This window comes from Esox lucius, chromosome 8 (genome assembly GCF_011004845.1).
Source record: "Esox lucius isolate fEsoLuc1 chromosome 8, fEsoLuc1.pri, whole genome shotgun sequence".
Classification (NCBI taxonomy): domain Eukaryota; kingdom Metazoa; phylum Chordata; class Actinopteri; order Esociformes; family Esocidae; genus Esox; species Esox lucius.
This window is the reverse complement of record NC_047576.1, coordinates 15,651,280-15,673,763: the sequence shown is the minus strand read 5'-3', so window position 1 is coordinate 15,673,763 and position 22,484 is coordinate 15,651,280. Positions and strand designations below refer to the sequence as shown.

The following is a 22,484-nucleotide window of genomic DNA, read 5'->3' as shown; positions in this document are numbered from 1 at the left end:
TGTCCTCTCTCTTTTCTATTTGGAGGCGCTTAGGGTTGGTTCTTCTAGTATTAATGGGTGAAGGAATAGGAGCGCTTGGATGTCAGAAGAAATTAAACAGAAACTGTTTAATGTAATTTTTCTATAGGAGACACATTGTGATGAGGCCAATGAGGTTGGCTGGGGTATGTGGTGGGAGGAGCAACTTGTACTCAGCCATGGTAATAATTTCAGGGCTTTAACAGGGGTGTCTGTTATCTGCAACCAATATTGCTATGGATTTGGATTTTGTTGGTTATGGCAGGTATTTTTTTTTTTTTATGTCTACGCTCTAAATTTGGGTACAGAGTGTGTTGCTGTTTTTGATGAAATAAGCGTGACCAAGGGGTGCCTGGTTTTAGGAGGGGAATGGAACTGTACTGTGGATTTTACTGTTGATCGCAGTAGTGAGGAAACTCACCTGCAGTCAGCTACTTGTCTGTCTGGTGTATAAACTCAAGATGAGCTTTCTGATGTTTGATGAGTTTGCAATGCCTCAGTTAGGCAGTATACATGGCTCAGTGTTAGTTATGGGCGGGTCACTGCAGCAATGTTAGACAGGTTATATGCCTCTGAGCTCTACTGTGGTGGGTTTCTGAGGAGTGATATTACTCCTGTGGGTTATACAGATCACCATATTGTTAATGTTGATGTTCCCCTGACCACGATGGTCAACCTCTTTCCAGTTGTTTTTCTGATGTCTTCCAGATATAGAACTGGGTGGGAGTAGTGGAGAAGGTATGTGCCAGACTGTCTCTGTGAAAATGGTTGTTACATCATCTGCCCTATGAAAGGTTTTGGTAGCCAATAACCTAGCTGCATCAAGCCTGTGGCACGGACGGATGGTTTTACAGCCATCTCTGGGTTTCATTCAAGCTCTACAGACGACATTTGTCAATTCTTTTTGGTCTGGACAGCACTGGATTTATGCTGCAGCCCTGTTCCTCTTGAAGCTGGAGGGGGTAATTTGACTGGCCTCACTCCATTCTATGAGTCTGTGTTGCAGGCTTTGGATATGTCCCGGAAGCAAAGCACGCCACCTGGAATGTGGCTGTTTGAAGAGCTACCGTTTCATATCACCGTCTTCCGGTCATGTTCTTTAACGCTCACGACTGTTAATTGTGGGGCGTGTGAAAAGGGGTCATATCATGCTCAGTAACAGCAGGTCATAGGAGGAGCTGGCAGAAAGAACGGGAATCAGATCGCCTGCTAAGGAAGGTCGTAGCTGAGGTCTGTGAATGTTTCAGCGCAATCTCTAAAGATCTGTGTCTCATGTGCACGCAAATGCATACCACTCACACACAAATACGTGAACGCATAAATCAACACATTTTGGACACTGCTGGCGCGGACCTGAGCGAGACCCTTGACTCCAGCTTTATACACATTTTCCCAAGACCAAGACCAAAACAAATTCACTCTTGTTTATGTTGTGTTTAAAAAATGTACTTTCGTATTAAGGTTACAATAGCAACATACATCAACTGTGTTCTAAATGACAAAGAAAATATTGCACTTTTTAATAAATAATAATAAAAAATGCATTAAGTAACATCGTAGGCCTATATAATCAAGTGGACGAAATCCTAATATAGTCAGAATTACTACGAAAAGGCCCGGCAAATGGAACTAAATGTATTGAATTGGGTGTCGGATGTACAGGCAAATTCCTAGTTGTGTCAGGATAACTCCGAAAAAGTCAGGCAAACTGAATTAAGTGTATTGACTTGGGTGGCAGATAACTGACATATTACCCACATGCCATTGCGTCATAATATGACATAACTCTATGAGATCATATAGCAATGTGTGCCAGTACCTCATCCATTGGAAAAGATGTGGGGCTTCTGCTTTCCTTCAGGACCCCGGGAACTGGGGTGGTTTAAAGCCATGGGAAAGAAAGCAATGTACCCCACTTGTGTGAATGTAACCAATGCTTCCTCCATGGAAGCGATGAGATCGACCAAGGTTTGAGTATGCCTATAACAAACAGGTGAGGAACTTTGAGATGTTTATGAGCCTTCAGGGATTATTGTGTTCAGGTACTGTGGAGGAAGATTTGGTGTTGATGAGCTCAGCTTTCACTTTTAATGTAAACCATAGCCAGGAGAATAAAATTGAAAATGATTATGGTTGATTGCCATCCGGACGCTCTAACGATCATCTGATGAGAGAGAACTCAGAGGGTTATACTCAGTCGTATCTCAGGGTGATTTGCACTTGGTTGGTGTACCTTTGGTCTGGTGCTTGACAAAGTGGGTAAAGTTATTTCCTGCTTGGTTGGCCCTGTCCGAGGTTACCTTTGGACAGAGCCCCCCTGTCACCAGATATCTTCTGTCTCAGTCCCTAGTTTTACACTGCAATAGTTTTGCCAGGGACTAGGGTCAGTCTGATTTATATGCTGAGGTATCCAGCTGATAATCGGAAAAAACATTGACCAAAAACGTGGAAATGGCTGAACTAGGTGCTGTTATAAGCCTTAATCTTCACCTGGTACAGCAAGAAGAGAACTGGCCACCTCTCAGCGTCCAGATATTTAGGTTTCTTCCTAGGTTCTGGCCCTACTAGGGAGTTATACCTAGCCACTCTGCATCAATGTTTAGGTATCTGAACAAGCACTTGGTGACAACTGCAGATAAAAAAGGAGTTTATGAAATACATTTGATTGATTGATTACAGAGAATCAATCATAATCTCTTCCACCATTGCCTTAAAAAGCTCATTTACAATAGTCATCCCTTACCCACCAAATTAAAAAAGAAAAGATACAGAAGGTGAAGAGGGTCACGCTGGAAGTAGTTGCAGTTTGCACATACTACTATTATGTGAGTTTGTTTGACAATGCTGCCATGCGGGTTTGACTGTTTGGTGTCACACCTCAGCCACTCCTTTGATCTCCACCCCAAACGCGCATCTTGCCGTGATTGGCTTTTTCCCCTGCTTTAGTGGAAGGTCAGACTGTGCCTTCTGAGAAAGGTGCGTAGAAAGGGAATGAAGTGCAATTCCTGTACACATTTACTCAGGCGTAAGTAAAGCCATGGCAACAGTTGTATGCATCACAGTTATGGGTGGTAATATTGACTTAAATATGTTCAACTACCTGAGCACTTTATGTTGTACTCTAATTTCAAATTGGTAGGTACTTTGGTCTTTGTACTGGACAACAGATGTATACTACATATTCACGTCGGGTATTATGTCATACTTTGTTTTGTGTGGACAGCTTTTGGCAGAATGGGATCCAAATCATTTACATTTTTATTAATTTCTTAGAAATGAATAAATAACTCCCTTATCTATCCTAAAATACAGATTTTCTCTAAGGAATGTAGCAATTCACCTGAAGATATTTATAGAATAATTGTATTTATAATTAAAATGATATGAAAAACATTGTTGGGTGGATCTCTCATTGGCTTGGGGGCCCCTCACACCCATGTGCATTTGAGGGTTGTTTTGGAAGCCATGGAAGTGTCAGCTAATTGACCCTAACATTATCCAAAAACCTTAACTTCCTCATTGTTAACATTTCCCCCGATATCCTCCGTAGACAGATAAAGCCTATGTAAATGAGTGTGGAGAGGAAGAATACATATTTGAAAAGCAGAAGTCCTGTTTTGTGTGTTTACTGCAGTCTTCTGGCACTCCAGCTAGCTGTTCACTAGTATGTTTGGCCCAGTGAAAAGAGGGGCTATGTTCAGCCCAGACTGGGCCCCCATAATGCTGCAAACGCCACGGATTTGGAGCCGTCTTTTGTTGTCCCGGCATGCTGACATCACACACTGCTGATGGGCCGAAATCCCTCTTTCTCCAGCACCAGCACTTTTGAAACAAAACTGCCATGACACTGATGAGTAATGCCAACTTGTCAAAAAAAAAAAAACTCATTAAAACACATACACTGACGCACAAGCACGTGCGTGCATATTCACACAGGCACAGAACTGAGCACCACTAATGAATCCAAAAGGTAATTAGAAATGTACAGCTTCTGCCACAAACATATATTTTTTTAAAGTGGATATAGCTCTGCTGGTTTTCTCTTGTGTGAAAGATATTATATTAGGTATTCTAAATCTTAATAGCAAACAGATGTGGACTGCAGAAGATACTGCTAACAATACTAGTAGCATTTCACCAGTTGTCAATGTGCGTGACAACTGGTGAAACATTTTTTTTTTTTTATATGATGTAGATATTTGAATGTAAGAGGAGAGAGTGAATGGCAGGTTTGCTATTAGCAGGGTCACAGACATCAAGACCCTGAATGTGGTTATCTCAGCGCTTACCATTCAGTGTTTACAGACCAATTTGCATTGTAACACAATTTACTCAGGCATCTTTTTTGGAATGATTAATTAGTTAAAAGGTTCTCCCTATCAAGTTCAAATTAAAGTTCAAATTTAGGATACACATATTGTTGAATACACCCAGTTTGACAATAGTAGTGAAACATGTCCATTGAGCAACACAGGATCAAAAGTAATTTCAAATATTGAGCAAGCATTTTTCTAGGATGGCATGCTCCTTACAACATTCTCTTTCCTGAGAAGAAAACGGTTGGGATGCTACCAGCTCTCAGAAGCATCATGGAGGTCCCACTCAAACACAATCAAATACAATTGATCACAAGAGCATCCTTCAGCACTCAGACCCGTTTCCTCGCTCATCCATTTTTCTCTCTCAAATGCGCACATGAACCCATACACACACACAGCCACACATACATTCATATACACACAGAGAACACCCAGTACCAGTCTATTTAACATGTGATGAATGGCATCATTTGGGAGGCTATGGGGCATATCCAGGACCAAAGGGACAACAGATTGAAATACGTTGTGAATGTTCCTGTGGGACGTGCCATGACAATTCAAAACCACTGGCAAGTTAACATTTATTTGCAGGCCCATAAACAAGGCCCTCTTTCCTATGTGGGAAGTGGTCATATCCTCAATACACACCAGATGACATGTCACAAAACTAAACTCTTTCAAGGAAAAGCAATAGGGTTAAGAATCAATTACCATGATAAAAAAATCTAATAGAAAAGCTTTGAATATTGTAATAAGATATGTACAGGAAACATACACTCACCTAAAGGATTATTAGGAACACCATACTAACTGTGTTTGACCCCCTTTAGCCTTCAGAACTGCCTTAATTCTACGTGGCATTGATTCAACAAGGTGCTGAAAGCATTCTTTAGAAATGTTGGCCCATATTGATAGGATAGCATCTTGCAGTTGATGGAGATTTGTGGGATGCACATCCAGGGCACGAAACTCCCGTTCCACCAACTGCAAGATGCTCTATTGGGTTGAGATCTGGTGACTGTGGGGGCCATTTCAGTACAGTGAACTCATTGTCATGTTCAAGAAACCAATTTGAAATGATTCGAGCTTTGTGACATGGTGCATTATCCTGCTGGAAGTAGCCATCAGTGGATGGGTACAGGGTGGTCATGAAGGGATGGACATGGTCAGAAACAATGCTCAGGTAGGCCGTGGCATTTAAACAATGCCCAATTGGCACTAAGGGGCCTAAAGTGTGCCAAGAAAACATCCCCCACACCATTACACCACCACCACCAGCCTGCACAGTGGTAAAAAGGCATGATGGATCCATGTTCTCATTCTGTTTACGCCAAATTCTGACTCTACCATCTGAATGTCTCAACAGAAATCGAGACTCATCAGACCCGGCAACATTCTTCCAGTCTTCAACTGTCCAATTTTGGTGAGCTTGTGCAAATTGTAGCCTCTTTTTCCTATTTGGAGTGGAGATGAGTGGTACCCGGTGGGGTCTTTTGCTGTTGTAGCCCATCCGCATCAAAGTTGTGCGTGTTGTGGCTTCACAAATGCTTTGCTGCATACCTTGGTTGTAACGAGTGGTTATTTCAGTCAAAGTTGCTCTTCTATCAGCTTGAATCAGTCGGCCCATTCTCCTCTGACCTCTAGCATCAACAAGGCATTTTCGCCCACAGGACTGCCGCATACTGGATGTTTTTCCCTTTCACACTATTCTTCGTAAACCCTAGAAATGGTTGTGCGTGAAAATCCCAGTAACTGAGCAGATTGTGAAATACTCAGACCGGCCCGTCTGGCACCAACAACCATGCCACGCTCAAAATTGCTTAAATCACCTTTCTTTCCCATTCTGACATTCAGTTTGGAGTTCAGGAGATTGTCTTGACCAGGACCACACCCCTAAATGCATTGAAGCAACTGCCATGTGATTGGTTGATTAGATAATTGCATTAATGAGAAATTGAACAGGTGTTCCTAGTAATCCTTTAGGTGAGTGTATATACTGTATATATATTTTTATTAAAGTCATTGATTTAATAGACAACTTATACAAATTCTTATAGCACAATGAGGACATAAAATAGATAACACACACCCTCTAACACAGATACATTCTGTAAAAAGTTTAGTTCTATTTTAAATGTGTGAGGTGATTGGAGTCTATCAATGCATTGTGTTTTGTTCTGTTGTTCTGTATTTTTACTGTTTTGTGTTTTCTGTAGACCCCAGGAGGAATAGTTGGCATGAGGCAAAAGAGATCCAAATTAATAAACAAAGTCAAAATGACAGCAATTCATTCATATCAACTGTAGGCTATACACTGTAGAGAAAATATTTGTGGTGTTTGTAATTTCTTTCAAATTGGAGCTTTTAGAATGTCATGACCACCCTAATAACTTCAAAAACAGTCAATTGGCAAATGGCTCTTAATCAAACATCAACAACAAAAATACAGTGAATCTAATCTGTACAGATGGGTGAACTTCAGGGACATGTAATGCAACTAACACACACAACCCTGAGTTGATTAAAAAGAACAGCAGATCTTTGCTTTCCACACACACACAGTAACACACACACACACACGCTTACTCACTCCTAACTGCTGAAAAGTTTTAATGACCACTTCTAGGCCGTACCCATCCTTCCCCCTTGCTGAAATCTTTGGAGATACGTCACTACCAACTAAATTCTCACCCAGGTTGTCAACCATGCCTGTGCTCGACAGGGTCACAGGGTTAAAATCGATTTCACAGGCCACCTGGAGAGCATACGCTGCGAACTGACTCAAAACATTTATATCAGACTTGCTTATATCAGAACTGCTTACCACCCAAGGCTAAGACGAGGCTAACACGCCTGCTACAAAGTCCCCAGCCCAACAGAAGTTGGCACAGGCAGAGGCTGGAGCTGTTGACCCTGCAAGCTGACCTCGTCAAACTTCAACTGAATTGTTCTGGCAGTTTCCACGGTGACGAGGCACTCCAAGCTTTATCCTACTTAGGCTACTGAAACAAGAGGGGCCAAAATCACCATAATCTACTAGGCAAATTGCATCTCTGTATTTTCTTTGAATGTACTTTTTATATGGTAGTTTTTCTCAATGTATTGAGCATTTAGGTAGGATTTGTTAATGTAATCACTAATATTTATTTTTATATACATAATGTTTTAGTCAAAAAATTCTAATTAAATATGATCATAATAGAGTAACAAGGGCTGTTGTTATTGTGGATCTCCAGTTGTCCCCCTCCCCATTACAGTTATTTCCATTTTATTGTCTATAGATGTCAATAAAACTATGTTGAATACAATTGTATCCAAGTCAACCCCTATCTTTGTGTTAAGGGATTATTCCTGAGCAAAAGTCAGCAAAACTTCTACTCACACACAGACTCATCAAACTGGAACTTTGATTTACAATACGTAATCACACTAATCTGGAATAACATCAGTGTCACTCTAATTCAAGCCACAATTCCATAACACAAAATAATGTTGTCCATCTTTGTGCTACTTAAGAAGAGAGAGGGTTGGGATGAGTTCTTTAACCCTAACTCTTCATTCATTTTAAATGAACTTCCTGAATTGAAAATTGGTGCCAACACTGATAGACAACACTCAATATTGAAATATCGGGAGTATTTTTTATAAAGTGAGTACTATACTGATTAATTGAGCAGCCAGCTAATAAATAAAAAAAGGTTTTGTTTCTTTATTGTATTCCACTGAAGACTGTGTTATACTGTGCTAGAGTTCAAATCAAAAATATGCCTTGACAACTAAAGCCTTGTGTAATTTGAGTGTGGTGAAAGCTGACACAGATTGTCTTAATCAACATGACAATTAATCAATACATCCACTTTTGAGATGTTTCCTCTCCATTCCCTGTTAAGTAATTATTAAATAAATGGATTATTTTCATTTCTAAAATCGTTATCCCTGTGGACAGCAATGCTGAACTTTGATGAGACTGAGTGAACATTGATGAGTGTTTAAGAACACCACACAAATGTATAAAGCCAAATAGACTGTGAAAACACTCAATATGGATACTTTATTGTACACTTCATTACATCATGTATGTATTCTAATAGCATCTGATCTCCATGCCACGAGTCCGCACTTGCCCGAGGCTCCTGTCTGATGGAGTGATGTTCTGATTGTGGAGTTAGAGGCACATTAATTAGAAGGTTATGAGTGTTTCATGCAAGTTACAGCATGTGTTTACAGTGGTGTATTTACATTAAGGAAATGCTTGACAATGTTCCCTACCCCATGTCTATTGACATAATTCTTTCAGTTCTCAAAATGAACCACTCACCCTTTAAGTTACATACAAGCATTTTACAGTGGGGAGAACAAGTATTTGATACACTGCCGATTTTGCAGGTTTTCCCACTTACAAAGCATGTAGAAGTCTGTGATTTGTATCATAGGTAATCTTCAACTGTGAGTGGTGGAATCTAAAACAAAAATCCAGAAAATCACAATGTATGATTTTTAAGTAATGAATTTGCATTTTATTGCATGACATATGTATTTGATACATCAGAAAAGCAGAACTTAATATTTGGTACAGAAACCTTTGTTTGCAATTACAGAGATCATACATTTCCCATAGTTCTTTACCAGATTTGCAAACAATGCAGCAGGGATTTTGGCTCACTCATACAGACCTTCTCCAGATCCTTCAGGTTTCGGGGCTGTCGCTGGGCAATACAGACTTTCAGCTCCCTCCAAAGATGTTCTATTGGGTTCAGGTCTGGAGACTGGCTAGGCCACTCCAGGACCTTGAGATTCTTCTTATGGAGATACTCCTTAGTTGCCCTGGCTGTGTGTTTCGGGTCGTTGTCATGCTGGAAGACCCAGCCACGACCCATCTCCAATGCTCTTACTGAGGGAGGTTGTTGGCCAAGATCTCGCGATACATGGCCCCACCCATCCTCCCCTCAATACGATGCAGTCGTCCTGTCCCCTTTGCAGAAAAGCATCCCCAAAGAATTATGTTTCCACCTCCATGCTTCATGGTTGGGATGGTGTTCTTGGGGTTTTACTCATCCTTCTTCTTCCTCCAAACACGGCAAGTGGAGTTTAGACCAAAAAGCTCTCTTTTTGTCCCATCAGACCACATGACCTTCTCCCATTCCTCCCCTGGATCATCCAGATGGTCATTTGCAAACTTCAGATGGGCCTGGACATACGCTGGCTTGAGCAAGGGGGACCCTTGCGCTGCAGGATTTTAATCCATGACGGCGTAGACGGCGACAACTATGACAAAAATTACAGACATCTACATGTTTTGTAAGTAGGAAAACCTGCAAAATCGGCAGTGTATCAAATACTTGTTCTCCTCACTGTATCTGAATGTTGCTGTTTTATAAAGGTGTGAAAAATAAGCATAAACATTTTTGCCTTTATAGTATGCCAGTTACTCCCCCATTGCTGACTGATGCTTACCTATAACTTGCTAACTAACAAAGAAAATCAACAAATGTGCATTGATCTGAAAACCTTCACTCACAGGATGATCTCAAAACCTTCACTCACAGGTTGATCTGAAAACCTTCACTCACAGGTTGATCTGAAAACCTTCACTCACAGGTTGATCTGAAAACCTTCACTCACAGGTTGCTCTGAAAACCTTCACTCACAGGTTGATCTGAAAACCTTCACTCCCAGGTTGATCTGAAAACCTTCACTCCCAGGTTGATCTGAAAACCTTCACTCCCAGGTTGATCTGAAAACCTTCACTCCCAGGTTGATCTGAAAACCTTCACTCACAGGTTGATCTGAAAACCTTCACTCACAGGTTGATCTGAAAACCTTCAGTCACAGGTTGATCTGAAAACCTTCACTCCCAGGTTGATCTGAAAACCTTCACTCCCAGGTTGATCTGAAAACCTTCACTCCCAGGTTGATCTGAAAACCTTCAGTCACAGGTTGATCTGAAAACCTTCACTCACAGGTTGATCTGAAAACCTTCACTCACAGGTTGATCTGAAAACCTTCAGTCACAGGTTGATCTGAAAACCTTCACTCCCAGGTTGATCTGAAAACCTTCACTCCCAGGTTGATCTGAAAACCTTCAGTCACAGGTTGATCTGAAAACCTTCACTCCCAGGTTGATCTGAAAACCTTCAGTCACAGGTTGATCTGAAAACCTTCACTCACAGGTTGATCTGAAAACCTTCACTCACAGGTTGATCTGAAAACCTTCAGTCACAGGTTGATCTGAAAACCTTCACTCACAGGTTGATCTGAAAACCTTCAGTCACAGGTTGATCTGAAAACCTTCACTCCCAGGTTGATCTGAAAACCTTCACTCACAGGTTGATCTGAAAACCTTCATAATCCATCCACCTCACAGGTGTGGCATATCAAGATGCTGATTTGCCCAAGTAATTACTATTGTATTCATTTTTATTGCCAAAAAACCCGTAAAGTAACATCAAAACAAATATAGATTTGATTTTGAGGTGATTTGGGGATGAAAAAAACATATACATATTTTGACAAGCAACAATTTCTTTGCATTATTGTCTTTAGCAGGGGCTATGTTAGCTAAAGTTTTTAGCAACTGTTTAAAGAAAACTGAACCAGGCCAGGGGAAAAAGTGCAAACCTGCTGTAGCCAATTAGCTAGACATGTGCCTCATCAGTTACTGCTAGCAAGGGAATATTACTCTTACTTGTTTTCCCCTACATGGGAGTGGGGTCGCAACAGTATTATATTACCCCAAAGTGTCCACTGCTCCAGAAATCCAACTCTGCTCTTCTGCAAACAAAAAAGACTGAAGGAGTCAGGTCATATTCTAAATCCAAAAAGAACCGTTCTTCCCTCCGCTTTATCTTCGGCCCTCAGTTTACAAAACAAAATACCTCCTAAATGTTCAATTGTAATGAGGTCTTTTAAAAGGATACAAGGGATTTGTACATTTGAATTTCATGCTTGTTTCTGTAATTAATAGTGGACCACAAATTGCATCAATCGAGTCCTTGATGTGTTTATGAAATCCTAGCTATTCTTTGGAAGTCAACCTTAAAGTTGCATCTCCAACATGTGATCATGTGGGGCTCTCTGAGCAAAGGCACAGGGACTGGATCGGGATTCCGGAAAGAATCCTTTATGTTTTTTGTTAGCTAAAATGCTAAGCAGTTGCAAATTAGCTGCAAAGTAGTTGCAAAATTGATAATTATCAAAAATATGTACAGATATCTTCTGTCTTAAACAAACCATGCCAGGCTAAATATATCATACTAATTGTGGAAGGGGCATATAAATTGAGAATTTCAGATATGACCCCATCATTGTAGCACTATTTAGCACTAGTTTCAAAACAATTGCAAATAAATAACAAATACGCACATATCTACATTTGTGTTTCTTTAAACCATCTTGAAACTACGAACCTGTTTCCCAAAAAGTTGGGACGCTGCGATTTAATGATGTGCAAATCATTTAAATCCTATATTTGATAGAAAATAGTAAAAAGACAACATATTAAGTGTTACATTGGAAATGAAATATGTTACTGTTCCTTGAAGAATATATGCTCACTTTGAATTTGATGTCAACACGTTTCAAAAAAGTTGTGATAGAGGTAACGATAGACTGAAAAAATGTGTAATGCTAAAAACTCAACCTGGTGGAGTATCACACAACTAATTAGGTAAATTGGCAACAGGTCAGTAACATGATTGGGTATTAACTGATCATTCCATAGAGGATGGGTCTGTCAGAAGTTAGGATGGGGAGGGGTTCACCACTTTGTGAAAGACTGCGCAGGGAAATAGTGCAACAATTTAAGAATAATGTTTCTCAACATTAAACTGCAAAGAGTTTGGGATCTTATCATCTACGGTACATAATATCAATAAAATATTCAGAGAATCAGGAGAAAAATGTGGCACTGTCACAGGATGCCACAAGTCAGTTTGTGAAACTACTGCCCTACTAGACCTGACCCTGTCAACTATAAATGCTATAATTGTGAAGTGGAAGCGTCTAGGTGCAACAACAGCCCAGCCACGAAGTGGTAGACCACACAAACTCACAGAGTAGGGCCACTGAGTGCTGAAGCGCTTAGCATGTAAAAATCGCATATCATCTGTTCCATCACTCACCACAGAATTCCAAACTGCCTATGGAAGCAACATCAGCTCAAGAACTGTGGCTCTGGAAATGGGTTTCCATGGCAGAGCAGCTGTACGCAAGCCTCACAGCAACATGCGCAATGCCAAGCATCAGCTGGAGCGGTTCAAAGCATGCTGCCACTGGACTCTGGAGCAGTGGAAACATGTTCTCTGGAGTGATGAATCATGCTTCACTATCTGCTAGTCTGATGGACAAATCTGGGTGTAGCAGATGCCAGGAGAACACTACCTACTGGAATGCATAATAAAGTAAAGTTTGGTTGAGGAGGGATAATGGTCTCGGGGAATGGTCATATTAATGCTACAGGCTACAAAGACATTTTAGACAATTGGGTGCTTCCAACTTTGTGGCAACAGTTTGGGGAAGGCCCTTTCCTGTTCCAGCATGACTGTACCTCTGTGCACAAAGCTCGGTCCAAAAAGACGTGGTTCGACGAGGTTGGTGTGGAGGAATTCGAGTGGCCTAGACAGAGCCCTGACCTCAATCCCAATTGGAATGATGATTGCGAGCCAGGCGTTCCCCACCAACATCAGTGCCTGACCTCACAAATGTACTTTTGGCTGAATGTCAAACAAGCTCATATAGGTGTGATGGTCGGGTGTCCACATAATTTTTGGCCATATAGTGCATACAAATTCCTATATGTTACATTGTGGTACATTACGAATTTGCTAAAATGTACTGGGATTAAGGTTAGGGTTAAGGTTAGAATACTAAAAGGTTAGGTTAGAGTTAAGGATAGACATTACAGTACTGAGGTTAAGGATAGGGTTATTGTAAAAAATATAAATAAAAAAAGAGTGAAGAAATTGCTTCACTTTGGATTTGAACTTGCAACAATTGGAGTGAAGGTCATGTAAGGTATCACAGCACTGTTCTTAAGGTTTGGGTTATTGAAGGGTAAATAAAATCGCCAGGGGTGTTTCCCATTCACCAGCCCAAGCACAATCACTTTCCAAGAAAATCAACTATATTTCACTCTAACTATGCTCACCACTGCCCCTAGCGGCAGGTCTGAACTCTAAAATACAGTAACATATCATTCCCTCGGCTGTCAAAGACAGACACGTGGACAGGTAAGGGTCAACATGTGCAGAGCACATTAACCTTGCAATTCCCATTGACATGCGCCCATTCATCTCCCTGACACGAGTACTTCGAAGGGCATGCGGCATCTGACTTCGTAACACGTGTCACGCACTCCAACATATCGTCCGTCAGTGTAAGCCGACAACACACTCAGCCCCTTTTTTCGTTTCAGCATATACCTCTAAAAAAAGTCTGTGCACAGCCCTGGTCAAAGATGCATGCAAAATAAATTATGTATTCCCCTGAGAAGTGACAACATTAACGTTATACAGAATAAAGATTTAAGCTTACTTACTGATTGATATAGCTATAAAACATAACACAACCTGTTCTCATTGGAATATGCAGACAATTTATGTAAATCTTTGACAGCTGAATTGGTAAGATATATTATGTTAGGTGAAGTAACGTTAGAGCAATAATCCAGAAAAATAAGAGCAATTGGCAGGCTGTGTTTAAAACCCATGTCCTTCAGCTCCACAGACAGGTGCACTACCCACTGCTCCAAATAGGAACTTCCTTTTTGAGGCAGCGAGTAGTGGTGTTACAAGGTCAATATGTTATTTTGAGTGATTTTCTTTCCAACCATAACTCAAACCTTAACCCTAACCTTAACCTCAGTGCTGTGATACCTAACCTTAACCCAAACCCTAACCTGAACTCCAGTGCTGTGATACCTAACCTTTACCCAAACCTTAACCCCAGTGCTGTGATCCCTAACATTAAGTGTAATGTTAAAATGTGTTTATTACAAATTATAGCGACCTTGGTAAGGCCATTCCTCGTCCCTCCATCTCTGCTATCCCTGTATGGAGCAGTGGGTAGGATGCCCATCTGCAGAGCTAAACATCGCAGGTTTGAAACATGGCTTGGATGTTTTGTGCAAATTCGTAATATATGAAACTTTTAGTAGCGTTTGTAACATATAATACGTTTTCGTACCGTTCGTAACATATGATACGTTTGTCAAGCATTCATAACATATGATACGTTTTAATAGCGTTCGTAACATATGTTATGTTTTAGTCAATTCATAATGTATTAAACATTTTGGTAGCGCATTGTAATGTAACCTAACATTACATATCATATGAAATCGGGTGCCATAGATTTACATAAAATAGTCTACTTATTCCAATGAGACCAGGTTGCATGACAGTTAACCATGAACCATCTAAGTCCAACTAATGGCTACCTGTGATAGTACCATGCCATACTGTGTAGGATTGTGCACATGAGGTCCCTCTTGAGGTGTAGTTACAGTAGCTGCAAGTATCTGATCAGTGATTACAATAGTCTTTCTCAGTCACATTGTAGATCCATATCGATTTTTCCCCACCCAAGCCCCTGTAAGACGGGTGTTGAAGTTGAGGCCAGAATGTAGGTTTACTTTCACAGCGAATTAGACTATTTGGGAATGTCTGGCGTTTTTGTTTGCAGGGAGAGTAGGAGTGAGTATGCAGTGAATAGGTAGACCGGTGGACAATGTGTCATTCAACCAATGACAAGGCCGCACTACACCAAGATATCCATGCATGCACATGATTCTGTACAGAAAAAAAACTGAAAATAATGTTAATGTCTCTTGTAGGTCACTAACATTTTGGTATTGTCCTTTTTTTCGTAAATGAATATAGGAATTGATTTAGTCACAGGTATACTGTCTCGTCATCGTCTCACCATGGTCAGGGAATATAGATACTTGACATGTAGGCTGTTTTTCGTTAACCAAATGAACACTGGTGGTAGGTAGGCTACAGAACACGTTTGTCTGCGTTATGCAAATGAATGGGACTTATACTTCAGAGACAGTGAAATCTCATCCAGTCACTAGATTCGCTTTTCTGAGGGAGATGTCATTTCGAAGGGGGAGACACAATGACGAGCTTGGGAGTGACAGAGCTCTGATCTCCGCGATAGTGAGATAGCCACCTGATTAAAATGGTTCGCTTGTTCCCCATAGTCACTCGATCAGCGTGTGAACTCTTCTTATTTATAATCAAATGCAGTGACGGGGTAGCGCTCTGAACAGTATAGTTCCACCTCCTTCCCTCCCCAAATCCCTATCCCAGTCGCTTTGCCTATCACAAAAACGCTGCCACAGGTGCAGCTCCCAAAACCCAGAAGGGTAAGCTTTTATAACAACCGAATTAAAAGGTTAATATTATGATTATTATCATTCACAGTCTTGAGTTTAAAAAAAAGTTTATCGCAAACGTTTAAGAAACAAAGTAATTACATTTTCATAAATATATGCGTAATATTCCCCAAAGGTAAGCGCCAACCTCTCCCATCCGGAGCGTCGTTTACCCCATGAAGAAAACACATATCAAATCTGAGTAATGCCTTAATAGTCACAAAAACGCATCGAATGGACTCTAGAGACTTTTTAAGGACCCACCTTTCCATAGCAGAACTGCTTTTGTCAAAGTGACAGGAATGCTGGGACCATTCAAAAATTAGGATCTACGCCACACTTTTGTGTTAAGAGATGCAATCCATGGAAACGTATGGATTCAACATGATCAGTTTAACAGTTCTTGCAATATGTGATAGAAATGACAAGTAGATCGATGATACGATTTACTGTTGTCGCCTAATTGCGTATATTTAACACAACCATTTTGAGTAATAAATGATTAAGCGTGAGCTCATTTAATTTTTCTTTTTCTGCTTTTATGCTGTTTCTTCAGTAGGCACACAGTTGCAACGTGAAAAGGCCTAAAGGATTTACCTATATTTGTCTGTTTGTTTCATACACACATAATTTCACACATTTGGAATAATGTTGCGTGTTGTTTATTATTAAGCCCAACAATCTTTAATGTTTGCCAGAGCCGGCCTAGCCTATTAGATTGAGTTTCCTCAAATGTATTAATGTCTTTCACATCCCTGAATATAATATTTAAGTCAAGCTAAGTTATTTAAATGTTAATGATAATATAAATGAGGAAAATCGTTTTTACTGTAGCCTCTGTTGTCTGTTAAGAATATGTAACCATTTAAAGTTTTTCAGTGGTCAAACCCATGCGCTCAAACGCTCAAGGAGAGTTTCTCCAACTTCTGTTCAAATGATTCCGCCATCATGTCGCCTGTCCAGCAAAATATAAAAAGTGCCGTGGTGGGGGCCTTTCAGTTCTCAGAAAAAAACGTAAACCCTCTATTCAAAAGCACATAGAACGACAGCCTCTAGCAAACTAGGTAAAGCCAGTGATGTAAGCCTACACAGACTTTTGATAGCCACAGGCATACACATATTGATAAAGTTGGACATGACTGAACATAACTCTGTTTAAGTTTAATTAGAACTACTGCACGCGTTAATATGGAATTAAGAATATATTAGTTAATTACTTAAATATCCTTCAACAGACAAATGTTAACCAGTTTTTAAAAGTTTAGTTCTAGATTGTTTCCACAGCCAATTAAGGCAACATTGTTTGGTAACACATGTAGGCTACTTGATCAATTTCCTAACAACATTATTTTATTTTAAAACGTTGTTCATTCAAGTAAGTAATGGGGTACATACAGGCCTACAAAAATGCAGCGATAGGGAAACACTATGGTGCATATGCTCACACTGAATGACTGACAGTATACTTTTCTCTTTTCCCTTTCTGGTATATATTTGCATATATCCAGATGCTTTTACTGGGTCGTTGATCAATTTTGGGGTGTGAATAAGGGGTTCTCGAAGCCTGGATTCATGAAGTAATTGTGAACAATGAGAACTGCTGATGGGGAAGTCGGTGCAATGCTGTGGACAGAGAGTTGGTTGAATAGCGGCGGTCTTGTAAAGGCAATTGGAACTACTGAGAAATGACAGAAGTCCCGTTTAGTCTGTTGATGATTTACCAAAAAAAGTATGATGACTATCATAGATAGTCCTTAAATATTATATTACTAAAAAACCCGATTGATGTTCGTTAGGCTAAACATGTGCGTAAATCTGTGCAAAGAAGTGTTGTAAAAAATATTGTTAGTTTTAACAATGCATTGTTTAGTGCTGTTATTTATCATGTTTGCAATAAGATAATCAAAAACTGATCACAGAGGACGTGGTTTTGGTTAAACGCCTGAAGGGAAGCATCAACACAGACGCACAACCATCAAAAGCTGTGTGAAACAGACATCCTGCTAAGCTCCCCACCCCGCGAACTGGGCTTCTCGCTTCGTTTGTCTCCTAGGCTATGGTAGTGGTCCACAAAGCTCGAGCTTGATATGCATCGTACTGCACACCCCTGCTGGCTGCACCGCTGCATCAAAGCATATATTGTTCTAGGCATGGGGTGGACGGACCAATAGCCTTGGAAACTCAGAAACACTTGCCCACCACTATTGTTGCACATCGGTAAACTTGGTTTCAGCACAATAACAGCACAACCAATAAGGTGCGCCACTTTCACTTTTTGACACGATTAAAATACATTCAGCCTATCGTTTAGGAGTTCGTCATCACCTGTTGCGAGCTGGATAGCGTCTGTTACTTTTAGTAAAGACACGTAACGACAAAACCGGAATATTCCTAAAGTGAAACTAAAGTATTCCAAGTCAGCCAAGTCATACAGAAGCTCCCATCGCAAAACGAAAATGTTGGTAATCAAAATAATACACAAAGAGTTAGACTTGAGGCTATATGTAACTGCTTAATGCTCTTGTTTAGACTATTTGGGGGGGGGGGGGGGGGGGCATAGATAAACCTGGCATAGATAAACCTAAATGAATATGTTCCCCTTCCTAGAATAGAGGAATGTGGGTCACACTGTAGAACGAAAAGTGGACGTGTGTTCGGATCTAAGTTCAATGTCTTTGCTGTTCACTTGCAGTGCATGCGGCTGCTGAAATTTCCACAATTAGATGTGCATTGTTCATTCACCAAACAACACCGCATAGAGTTAAGGTATTCTCTGTCAGAGCCAATCCAGTGAAGCGTTTGACGTTATTAAATAATAGAGATGGTGATTTACGTCGTTGTTCTGAAAAAAGAGCCAATTATCCGCTGTTATCCTGTCATTGAGAATGCATTAACTCGAATTACTTATAAAACAATGTGTATCATATATTTTAAGCATAAAATACCGCATCCCTCCGTTTTGTTCCTTTCTTTGTCCATTGTTTGTAAAAAAAAATATATATATATATATATAAATATACACACATATATATATATATATATATATATATATATATATACAAAAAAAGTATACTCGGTGACGTGATTCGTAATAGAGCGCATAATCTTACACTGTGTTTAAGATAATTTAATTTTTTCAACTGCATCCCGACATTGGAAGAACATCAAATATTAATGCACACTGTCAGAACACTTTACAGTGATAGGACTTGAATATATGTTTTTTTCCTCTATTATTAAAACACAAAATAATAGAGATACTGAAATACTAAAGTGAGTTCTGTTGTATCAGAGCTACGTCCCGCGGTTGCATTCGAATTATAGCCAAGTGCTTCAGGCCTCCATAGCAACTTGAGTACAGTGGTATATTGTATTTACAACCACACTGCTATTAATCCATTGAACAGTGTTCCCCGTTCTAATCCAGTCTCTCTATTCTGACGCCAGAATTTCTAATGAGTTTAGGGTCGCTCTTCTAAAATCTACAACCCAACATCCATCAAATTAAGCTGTGTCCAAAATCGAAAGCAACTAAAAGGCCGCGATGACAATGGAGTAAAAAAAAGTTGTAACATTTTAAAATGTAACCATTCTGATTATTTGAATCACATTACAACATATCTGAATACAATTGCCAAAGTAAATAAGTTGTAAACTGTATCATATAATGTAAGGATTTAAAATAATGTTGTCTATGTTCTCAAAGCACATGTTCGAATGCCTATAATTCTTTATTAGCAAAAAGGGGTGTTAAAAACACAGGATAACTGACAGTCATTAGAGAAAACGCTTGTGTATAGTCTGGTGCCGAACAGAAAGAAAAATGCGTGCACTCGGAAGGGCTGCAATGTACTGAGAACGCATGAGACGCGTAGAGATGATGGCATGCTGGCTGACAGTGTGTGGTCTATTGAACAGAATGCGCATTTTGGCCGCGCAGAGAGACCCCCATCCCCCTGCTTCCCCGCACCTGCATTGGATCAGGGAGTGACTGCTATTCACCCCATTTGAGACAGTTAAAAAACGACATCTCTGACAGTTTTCAATTCAACGAATCTCACATTGCTGAATCCACGCTCAACTGCCCAAACTGCAGCAGAGAAAGACATTACTTAAAGTTGAAAGAAAGTCGTTTTCTTTGAACTGTAGTTATAGTAGTTAGATTGTTATCAATGGAGAGTGGTCCAATGAAGTGCATAACGAGACATTTTCCCGCAGAAATAATAAATAAAAACATCAACACCAGTCTATAAAAATATTATCTTCTCAAAATCAGTCATGCTACCAATTAGGATAAAGGAATATGACAATTGCATTTACTTTGTAGAAGGCATATCCATTATGCCTTGAGGTTTATCCAGATTTCCTTAATTATAAAATATTACCCCACCCCCATTAAGAATTCGTTTTAGGAACATACTCTCGCCCATGTGAAGTCCAAGAAAATATTGGATGAGAAGGAAAACGAAGCAAATTACATGCCCTATTCACCAGTCTAGTACACGTCATTGATCCGTATCAGTAGTTTAGGCGTAGGATTAGAAACCTAGTTGGGTATCACTACGCGTGCGCATTTGTAACCAAATTTCTTTATTTATGCTGGTATGGTCCTGCTGTATGTTGTGATAATTAGGCCCATACTTTCTCCGAAGCGCGTGTCATTTCACAAAGACTCAAAAGATCATACCTGAGGGGATTTAGTATGAGCAAAAACATAGCGCGCTTACCACCTGTTGCTCTCCAAACCGATACGGCAGCCTCTCAGGGCGGACTGCGGTGGAGCAAAACCAAAGCCTTTGGGAACCTTTGGGTCTTCTTATACGTCGTTGTTATCCTATATCACACAAAACGATATATTTAGTCGTCAATGTTTTATGATTGCCTTTATCCAAGCAAATGACGGCCTATATCCAAGCATTCAAAACATGAGAGGTTGGACACAAACCAGCAGTGTTTGAATAGGCGCGCCATTGAGCGCTTTGAGATTCAATCACGCAATTGAAAATAATTTAAAACACTCATCTTTTGTACTTTCTTTGTACTGTGGTGGCCTAACAGAGGGATTTCTTGACTGATCACTGTTCCTCCAAGGAATTGTCAAGGCCTTATATCCCTCATTCAATTTGTAGAAAACGGAAGTCTTTCAGTAGAAGTCCAATACAAACGTCTCAAGTTCAATAGGTTCAATGGCCTAATACAATTATTTGGGTAGTTCATGACCTTTACCTTATCACAAGCAATGGAAATATAGTCACCCCCTCACCTGAAACGTGTTTAATCTATTTTGCCATAAAAAAAATCTACGCATGATCTATTGGCCTACTGTAGGTGTTTGTAATCTATTATTGGTGAAATTCTAAAGTTATCAAATTACATTTATTACAATGTTCTAGATCATGAATACAACTAAAGATAAACACACACTCAAAATATATAGTTTAGGTAATGATCACATAGGTCATTTGTGCTGCAGTTAAATTAAAATAAAAACCCTCATACACTCGACATAAAAATCCTAGTTTATCAAACATGTTCAGCTATTACAACCAATTCTACAGTTTGTATAAATAATTAATTGAACCACTGCTCCCTGACCCCTTGAAAGTCCGGTAGGGACACGTTAGTTGGAATAATACTTTGGAATGAGCCTCGTCAAATATTCATTTAGCGGTTAATGTGAGCTCCTTTCCCCAGAGACCTTGTGTAATAGAAGCTTCCCAGCCTTGGCAAGCAACAGTGTTAATCTACCTCGGCAGTTGGGGAAAAATATTTCAACATCCCCAGATTTGAAACGTTATTATAGTCAAATAATGTTCCATTATCTCATTGAGAGCTAATTTTGAGAAACGTCATATTGCTGTCTGAACACTTCAGGCACTATTTTAAGCATACGTCAATCGACCCAGTAACATGAACTGTGTGAAATGGTTAATAGAAATTCTCACTCTTTTGGAGCTATTTAGCCTAGACATTTTTTCATTAAATGTTTAGGTATTTTGATATTTTGGTGAATACATTTGCATTTGATTCAGTGATGAAACAGGCTACATTTAGCGTAAGGAAGTGAACAACTTGATACCAAACGAATAGTTGCATTATTATGGAGTGATATAATTGGATAAAGTCATTGCATGCCGTTGTGACAAGAAGGCCTGACTATGCTACTGTGTGTAACAATATTAAGTATTATTAATTTTTTCGTTCTGGCTGAGAGGGGTTGATCTATATCAATAGCCTTAACTTAACTGTTAACTTTCAGAAGTAAATAATAATTATGTCGCTCACATGGACCTGTTAGCGTTCATTTTACCACGCACACTTTTTTCTGATAATAAGAGGTCAACTTAATTCAAATCAGTATGCCTGTAATAAATTATATGCAAGCCCAGAAGCAACTCTAAATACGGATACAAATTAAAATAAATTAAATAAGGGGTGTATGGATAATTAAAAAATATAAAATGAACGACTACCTTGTTGAGAATCTTCAACATTTTGGGCGAATTATCTTCCCCTCAAAGCATAGGTTTAGAGGCAACACATTTTCTCACGCGGAAGTCCATCGTGATCCGGCGCATAATTCATTTCACTAAAAAATAAAAACGTTGTTAAACTTAATCTGTAATCTAAGTATTAAACATGACAATGTATAAGAAACAGAAGCATGTGCGTGCACACAAGCATTTACGCACCCACCTACGGACCATGAAATAATTCGCTTTGATTTTGTTGATAGTTATGATGGGATATGATTTAAGACTTAACATGTT

At 39.7% G+C, this 22,484-nt stretch overlaps 1 long non-coding RNA gene across 3 annotated transcripts in view; it reads right to left on the bottom strand.

Moving 5' to 3' along the window:
* Positions 1-22,484, bottom strand: part of LOC105011690 — a 131,175-nt gene that overhangs the window by 11,703 nt on the left and 96,988 nt on the right. For 2 of the 3 annotated variants that reach the window (XR_004576075.1, XR_828101.3), the window contains one exon: positions 20,442-20,548. This is a non-coding gene — a long non-coding RNA (uncharacterized LOC105011690). Of the gene's footprint in view, positions 1-20,441; positions 20,549-22,187; positions 22,304-22,484 lie in introns of all 3 variants that reach the window. The other variant, XR_828102.3, reaches the window with a different exon arrangement.